A 9,479-nucleotide genomic window follows, 5' to 3' on the forward strand; every position below is an offset into this window, starting at 1 on the left:
AAAAACATAGACACTATGTAACGTGCTGTTCCTGGATGGATAGCCCTCCTGCACATCAAACAGTCTGATGTAGTAACTGTGAATTCGGGGTTAGTGTAGTTATCTGACAATTGACAAAGTACAACTATTTTTTACGGCTCAAGTTAAGTAAGTGAAAGTGTTCAAAAACTTTTTATCCAAACCTTTTATCCAAAACTGAGGGGGGTGGGACTGTTCAGTTGAGGGGGCGATTTTGGCATGCCAGTAACATTTTCACAAAACATCCAAGAGTTACGAAAACACTTACTTTGTGTATAAAGTACATTGTGTACACACTGTAAGTTCAGAACGCGAGAAATACTGCTCAATATGGGATCCTGTCCAGGAATATCAGGGCTGTAAGGGGGTCAGATCTATAGATGTAGTAAACACATTAGTGGAGACAGTGTGTCTGCTCTCTGTGTGAGAGCCGGACAGGAAGAATAATCTGTGGTCTGGGAAGAAGAAACCCTCGTTGGAAGAGCGGCGCTTCTCACAGGAGAGAATGAAAAAAAAAATCTTTTTCAGGGACGCTGATTTTTCTCCTTGCGGGAATTAAAAGCCCTTATGGGGAGTGACCTCATGGTGCAACAGTAGTGCATCTGATACCACATCAAAAGGTTGTGTGCTCAAATCATGTCGAGATCGGCTGATGTATGTTCAGGTTCAGCTGGTGCCGAACCTGGAAATTAGACCATGCAGTTTGATTTTATCTGTACACCACATAGATAATCTAAATGAAATAACAGAGCAGTACAGGACACGCATTCAGGAAATTACACAGCAAGTCATTTTGAACAAGACAAGAGAAAAGGCACACTGCACATCCGTGAAACATCACATCCGACTTTAGAGACAGTTACATCACAGAATGAAAGTTTCAGGCCCCTTTTTCATTACAGGTTCAAACTAACCTGAAAGTTACAGAGTTTTAGGTCACTTTTTATTAAAAAGTGTCTGAAGCCTGTAAATATAATTTGCCCTTTTTTAAATTGTGGATGAAATCCACTCCCATGTACCAAGACCTTACAGTATATTCATGTTAATTAAAATGACTAACGCTATTGGACATTAGCTGGTGCTTTTTGTAACGATTTGCTATTTCATGCTGGAAAGAAGGAAACCCGACCAACGTTTGCTTTCAGGTGTGGTTCATTCACATAATGGACATCTATTTCTGAGTAGTCTGATTTAAAATCACACGAACCCGGTAGAAGTCGAACCTACAATCTCATGATGCAAAAGCAGATGCGTTATCCATTAAACCACTGGCCAATCACGTAACTGAATGGCACCATGGTGAGTTCAGCACTGCAACTAGTAATACACCATCCCATCTAAAATTTCTAAGTGAGAAACGTGTTTTCTACATTTTCATCAGTTTTAAAATACCATCTCTTTAATACAGACAAAGGGTTTGTGTGTCACTTTGAAATTCTGATTGATTTAGAATTCAAAGAAAAAGATGTTTTCTTCAACAACGCAGTGAAATTATGACATCTTCACTCTACTTCTCTCTTGTAGTAAAGCAGACCTTGCAGTGTGAGCATTTGCTACAGTAAATTAGGTCATGAATCATGTTAAATCACTTCTTCAAAACCAAACATTTCCTGGTGCACATTTTCTCCATGAAAAAAATACATTTTTCCCTTACATGCTTTCTCGTTTTTTTTCCATCAGAGTACAGAAAGAAGAAAAAAGGGAAAAGCAGTGTCGCAAAAGAACTCCGTCACCCTTGGGAGATGTCAAGCTCATCGGATATGAAAAGTGCCCAATAAAAGCAATTTCTCTTCATTTATCTTAGCTTCAGGGCTGCTATTATGTGTGAGGAGGCAACTATCTCAGCCAGCAGACTCAGCGCTTACTGAATACAGGTATGTTTTGAGTGTCATGCTGATCGTCTTATAAATGCAAAAGAAACTTTTAAAGCTGATAAAGTAATTTGCATGTGGCTACAACATCCCTGGAAGAGAGATTTTATCAGTTGCACATAATCAGTATTTTTTACTTTTTGTGCAGCACTGGAAATATATTTTTTACGTTTTCTTAAGAAGATCTCATGAAGTATTGCCAGGACCTACCTTTAGCACTCAATAGCGATATTAATGGAGTAGAAATGTAAGATAAATTGATGATCTGAGCTAAAATAGTCCTTACGCGCCTCCTGTAACAGTGTTCGTATTCATAGCAAGTAATATTCTTTTTCAACCCCAAATGTTGCTAATGCATTAAGCTTTGTGCGACCATTAGAGGTTTCGGTAGCTTCTGGAGAGCGCACTTTTCCAAACTGAAACCTATTAGAACATTATTTAAGGTACACCATGTCCCGGAATCGTTCATCGGGACTAGGATTAATATCAATGGAAAGTACTTCAAGATTTAACTGAAATATTAAAAGAGTAGGAAAGCATTTAAAATAGAAAAAATCAGTTCAGATGATATTTAATTTTTGAGAAATGGGCACATTCTGTACATCAGCTCAGTGAGCAGTGCGAGGTGCTCTCCTGGAGATGATGTTATATTAGTTAAAATCATGTGATAGTTGAAAAAGCTTAATACTTAGTGAAACAGCCAGCACAAATGGTTGCGTTTGTGATTATGTTACTTCTCTACTATAGCAGCATCGATAAAAGACCCTCTGAAAGCAGTAAAGCACTGCACAACTGAATTCATTGCTATTTGGAGAAATCCACAAACTTGTGTTTTTCATGTGCTTTAAAAGACAGCCATACTCACCGACAAAATAACGACACTGCAGCTGATTTTTTCCGAAGCACAGTTGACCTTTCTGAGCCAAATGATGAAGCTCACCCAGTGAATACTATAGCAGAAGGTGGAGGAAAGTGAGACTTTGTAACTACTGCAACCACAGGAACAACTGCAAGAAGCAGAATCAATTTCCCATCGAATGGTGGTGTTGTCTGAGGTACGTGATGTAAACGCGTGCAGAGAATCCCACAATCTCTTCAAAACTTGGACAAAGTATTTCTGATGGAGCGCTGTGCGCAAAGATTGAATAAGCTTTGCTCCTGCCAATGATTCTGCGTGAAAAACCACAGCATTCAAGTTTCACAGACAAATGCACCATGCCTACAAAACCAATTTTAAAAACAATTGCGGCACACTACGATTCACACTGACTCAAAAGTGATCACGGCAGATGTTGTTCCCTGCATAATGCTGAAGGGACCAAAGAGCATTGCTGTTGGGAACACAAAATGAGGCTTTTTCATGCCTTGATGTTAAGCTGACAAAGACTATCTTGAAACACCTAGTTCAGTCTCTCGACAGACTGTCAAGCAAAGCTTTTACCCATTGAAGTCGCAATAGAAGGAAGGTCTTAACCCACCAACACTGAGCAGCGGCAAGATTCAAACCTAACCCAGCGAAGAAAATGGAGCACAAACTTAGCACATAGACCACCCAGCCACACTCCCAACACCTTACTCTTTTGGAGAACATCGGGTGGGTTCAGCTCTTGTTGTGCGACGCGTGGAAATGACTGCATCTTCGTTTTCCGAGATGTTTCCTATCACATCTTTGTCAGCTCTGAATATAGTGCTTCTTTGGAGCAGGCTTCAGACCTTTTATTTTATTTATAAAGGAGGGCGCATTCAGAAACATGTAATTTCTGTTTTAGAAATGCTTTGGGCGGTGTGTTTTATATAATGCACAAACAGTATTCTGATTGTATACTGTAGACCTGTGTTGCAATCATACAGGATGTGACTGGGATTCTGAAATGTTTCTTGAAAAGGTATTCAGGGCTGCATGAATCTATAATAAAAAAGTGACCCGAAACTTCCAACCTTCCAATAACTGATGTCGCTCTCCCTAAACCTGTACGTGATGTTTTGCAGATGTGCAATGTGCCTTTACTCCTGTATTTAAAACGACCTCTGTTGTTGGGCGGAGTTGAAGGAGAACTAACTGCATAGAAAAAGTACGTAACGATAAAATATTTCTGCGCGTGAAACACATCAATCGTTCAGCATTTCTAAAATGTTTAATTGAATTGACAAAGAAATCCTCTCCTTAAACTTCGAAAAGGATTATCTGTTGAGCCAGCAGACGAAACACTGCAGGTGCCTGTTTCTCACAGGTGTTTGAAGTTGTGGATAACATTTAGCAGGTTTGTCACCGTTGCTTAGCTGGTTAAGACGCCTCACTAAAAACCAGGAGACCCTGGGTGCGAATCCCAGCGGTATCTCTTCGTAGACAACAGGCCACTCATTTTCAATATTTATGGAGCTTAATTTAAAGACAACGGGAGAAGCATGAGTTACAGCTTTCTGTAGCTGTTTTGTATTGCAATGGTGAGTGCATTGGACTTCTAGGCCTTGATTGAATGAAGTCATTCAAAGGTTGTGGGTTCGAGTCCCACCAGAGTCATGTATCATTTTGATTCAACCTTTCAAAATCCTCTAGGGATTGGTGTTGATCAAGTCAAATAAAGGACTTCTTAAGAGTCCACAGTTGAAAATGAACCAGCAGCCACAAGAAAGAAATTAGCACTGGACTGTGATCACATTACTCCTGTCCTGGAGTCCTTGCACTGGCTTCCTGTCAACTTCAAAATCCTCATGCTCACCCATAAGGCTCCCCATGGCTTGGCACCTCAGTACCTGTCTGGGTTATCGCCCTACTCCCCACCTCACAACCTTCGCTCTTCTAATTCTGGTCTCCTATCTGTTCCCCCGTCCATCTACACTCTATGGGTGACAGGGCCTTCTCCTGTTTTACCCCAAAGCTCTGGATCTTTATCACCGAGGATATCAGAGAGTCACCTTCTCTAAACTCCTTCAAATCCAGACTCAAAACCCTCTTCTTTAGAAGAGCCTTTAATGAACTATTCTTTACCCCTCTGTTCCTACTGTATTTAATACCACCATCTATTGTCTCCTCTAACTGTTTATTCTCATCCTGCTTATCTTGTGTATTTTTTTAACTTTATTGTTGTGATTCTGTAAAGCGCTTTGAAAAGCCAGCTTTAAAGGTGCTATATAATGTAAAGATTATTATTATTAATAATGAACAGTGCATTTAACATTGAGCACATGCGGTCCTTCTTTGCAAAGGATTGCAAAGGTTGGGAATTAGCTTTTCACTCGTGTTGTTGAAGACCATATCCTGGCTTTGTTGCAGGAAATGTCTGGATGCCATCACCAGATCAAGGAGAGGATCATGGTTTTGGGAAGTCTTCTTGATGCCTGACACTGTGTGTTTCCTGGTTGTAACAGGTGTCATTCTGGACCTAAACAACAGAGAACACCGTTGAAATCGCTGAACTGCCTAGCGGACACTTTGTCGCCTTCTTCTGACCTGCACTTAATGCGATTCTCTGAAAACGTGGCACATTATATCTGTGCTACCTTTATGGAGGGTGAGCACACTCATAAGAATCATAGATTCGATCACAAGCATCTAAAAATGAGCATGAGAAAATGACATCACGCTATAAGGCTGAATGGCACAAATTCTCCTGTTCCTTCTGCAGCAAATATGTGTTTTTTGCTTCTTAACACTGAGATAGTTGGAGATATTTGGCAGCAGTGGGATTCCAACTCACACCCCCAAAGAGACTAGAGCTTTAATCCAGCTCTAAATTAAAAACTGGGTGACTTGTAAGGGCTGGTAGGAGAGGAAAGGAATAAATGCTTCTTTTTTGGACTAATTCTTTATCTACTAAAAGAAGGAAAGATATATTTGATTATTATTTTTTCACCAGTTGTTTTGATCAAATTATTGTAAATAAGTGCCATATTAAGGTATAATATGTACATGAATGTCATGTCTGTGTCGATTATGGCAGCTGAGTATCGCTGGAGGACAGTTCATCATGAGTGGATAAGCCTGCATAATGAGGGAGAAGAGATTGGCCTCTCTAACACAGTGTCCAGTGACACAGTGTCCTACTGTTCTCTGCTAATGTAGAGGGTGAATGTAAGGTTTCATTCTTGTAAAATATTTCCGAGCACTTTTTTTGTTGCTTTAAAAAAATCTTGAGTGACACATACCTTCTGTTTTACTGCACTACACTTCTCCAGAGGCCAGTTCAGCACACAAGGATCCTCAGTCAAACAAACACTGCAATCGCTTGATAAACGCCATTTCTCATCCTTTCTCTTAGTGTCGGAGCTACTATTGTATGCAAAGGAGGCGACGTGACAATGAAATCTTAAAGAGAGTCTTCATGAAGGTGTGTGTCGGCAAGCTCTCCACTGGCAATTGACTGGGCTTGTAAAGAAATCAATCTCATTCAACAACCATACAAATTGCACAGCTTAAGGCACATGAAGTGAAATCTGTGAGCTGATTGACACAAAACAATGTCACTTCACATTATCTGCAAAGTTGTTTTGCTTGTCTGACCACCTCTTCCTACTTTACAGTGAGCACATATATTTCAGTTTCTTTCCCCCATGTGGAGATGTATCCACTGGCAAAACTGCTGTCTGATTATTTAAATTATCTGTAAAACTGTTACATGACTTCATCTAATTGTAAATTTATAAGACGGTCTATGAGACATTTGTGAGAGTAGCTGAATCCCAGGGCTGGTATGGAATCATACACAGACAGGTCTTCTGTGTGATCTGAGTCCCAGTGCTCAGAGCTACAGACTGGTCAAATGGTCACTATTGTAGACACGACCAACGGACCATCGGCTACAAATAATCAATATACTGATCATAGTGTCACTATTGGTGTTTATTACATAAATACTATATATAAATAATAAGATAATTCCACACTCATATGTGTTATAAAACATTTATAAACATTTTGGGAGGCTGACATACAGTAAAGAAAGTAATACTGAAGGGCTGGAAGTCCTGGAAAGCGTTAATAAAACCTTCTTGCTTTCGACCTGGATCAGAGCCCACAACTGCCAGATCAGTGACCCCTGAGCCCAGTTCACAGAGAGGAGAACCAGGAGCTCTTTTATGTCTCTAAGAGGGCTGGGAGGAAGGATAAAAGGGGGAAAAGTGACATGAGTCCAGGCTGTTCTGTCTGATATTGTTCATGTAGCAGCACTGATTGTCTGAATATCTTCTGGTTCTGGATTGTGAGGATAGAGAGCAGTACAGAGTTGAGATCCTGTCTGAGTGTGAGTCTGAGCTGTGAATCTGACTGAGAAGAGAATAATGATTTTTTACTCTGCCTGAGAATTTTCCTGAGAATTTTTCCTGAGAATTTTTCTTCTTTTCCAAGTGGTGTTACACCTCCTTCAGAAACTCTGCACAGACTGCCAGAGTGACAGAAGAGGAGAGAGAGATGGACAGATAAGAGCACATACAGCAAGAGACACATACATCTTGATTTACTTTGAAGCAAGTGTTTATTTCTTTTCTGGAACAAGTTGTTTCTGAACTTCAAGAAATTCATACAACTTCTGAAAGATAAAATACAAATCTTGCTTCTCAGGACAGAAGAAATGCTGCAAAAAAATGCCAGTGATTTGTGAAAAGCAACCGGAATGTGTCCTTGTGCAGCTGTTAAACAAAGGGCTGGTGGGTCAAACGCACTCAGGGATGCGCTTCAGATTGTGATGATTTAAACAAAATCTCCACTTAAAATTGAAGGGATTTCTTCGCAAACCCTCTTGAATGTTGCAGGAAATCTTTGTGTTTTACTCGTGTGCAACTACAACAAGTAAACAATTAAGTACCTAAGTCAATGTCCAAGAAAACCATCTTCACGTGTGGAATTTTTCTTTAACTGGCTGTTGGGAGAATTCATCTATACACCCGTTGTATCCTTAGCAAAAATATTTTAAAATTAGTACACAGATTTGTTGGAGAACTTGACAATCCTTGACAATCATTATTAAACGAGCATTGTACAAATGTGCGTTGATATTTTTAATATGTACCTTAATTGTAATATATATATATACATAATTGCTTTGATATGGATGTTCATTTGAAGGAATTGAGGAAACTATGAAGGATCACAGAACAACCAAAGATACACTTGGGCATCTGCTATTGGTAAAGATGAAAGAGTACCTTAAGTGTAAAGCTTGCATACACACGAGAGAAAAAAAAACAGTTTTAATGCACTTCATTAAATTGATGGTGTGCTTATCAATCGTGCATAAAGTGTACATAGCAGAGGATGGTTTCGATCCATCGACCTCTGGGTTATGGGCCCAGCACGCTTCCGCTGCGCCACTCTGCTGACACCTGTCATGTGGCGATTCAACACAACTGCTCTATCTTTGCTTTCTAAAAGTGCGCCCGAGATGAAAAGTCTAAACGGTAAACGCAGACGTCATTTTGAGGACTTGGTCTTTTATAGTACAAAACATCACCCGCTGCTCTACATGGGCGTGTCTTCAATATCGTTGGGAACCAAACCTTCTGCTTTCCGAGGCAACTGATTCTTTCGTCGTTAATTCCCAAATCTTCAATGAGAATCAGTGAAACGAAAATCAAACACATGTACACACTCGCGTCCTAACTTGAAAGAAAAATCTACACCCAGTTTATAATACTGAAAATGATTCAGGAAGTACAGCAAAGTTCTAAAACCAGCGAATGCATCTGCATACATAAAATGTCAATTTTTCAAAAGTAACATCTTCAGCTTTGAAAGATTGTCATCCATATATTTTCGTTTTTCTCTTTTTTTACATAACACGCTTTCGAGAAACAAACTGTCTTTTAATTAACGCTTCATTAGAAAATGTGTATCTTGGTTTGCTAAGTTAAAATCGGCACATCCCAGTGGGCAAAAGATGTAGAATATACGACTATTAAACGCATACCTTAGACGTGTAAATGTGCTCCGTAACTGGTCTTGAATGAAATTCTAATATACGTATATCGTTATACGTCAATTAGACATCTATGATTATATGTTTATTATACATAAATGGTTGGAGTTCTATTATACGGATAAATTTAGAAGACTATAATACATATATAGTTAAAGGTCTATTATACATCAAAGAAAGATTTTTATAGGTGTAGAAACTAGTAAATAAAGCCAATGATTTGTTTTAGAAATGTATTCTTAAAATATACAATTATTCACACCTGAAAAATATGTAGTTCAAATTATAGATTATATACAATATTGTAATCAACAAATGTCTAATCATCATAAAAAACACAACTAGTAAACTTCAGTTACAAATTCTAGTAACATGGCAATATATATATAGTAATGACAAACACAAACTAATTACATGAACACGCTAATATTTAACTCAAAACCACATTTCGATTCAAATATAAATTTTAAAATTTACAACTTCTTTATTTCCACGAAAATATTATTAATGTAGCACAAACGCTACTTTCTAATAGACAGAAAGAAAGTGTTTGTTTTGTGTCTCATGGTGATCCTCCTCTCGATACTAATGAAATGTTTAATATGATCTCTCGAGAATAAAAAAGGAGTCAATTTCCGACTGGAATGATTGATGCCCCATCAAACATTTTGTAATATCC

Source organism: Atractosteus spatula, chromosome 10 (assembly GCF_055471065.1).
Source record: "Atractosteus spatula isolate fAtrSpa1 chromosome 10, fAtrSpa1.hap1, whole genome shotgun sequence".
NCBI lineage: Eukaryota > Metazoa > Chordata > Actinopteri > Semionotiformes > Lepisosteidae > Atractosteus > Atractosteus spatula.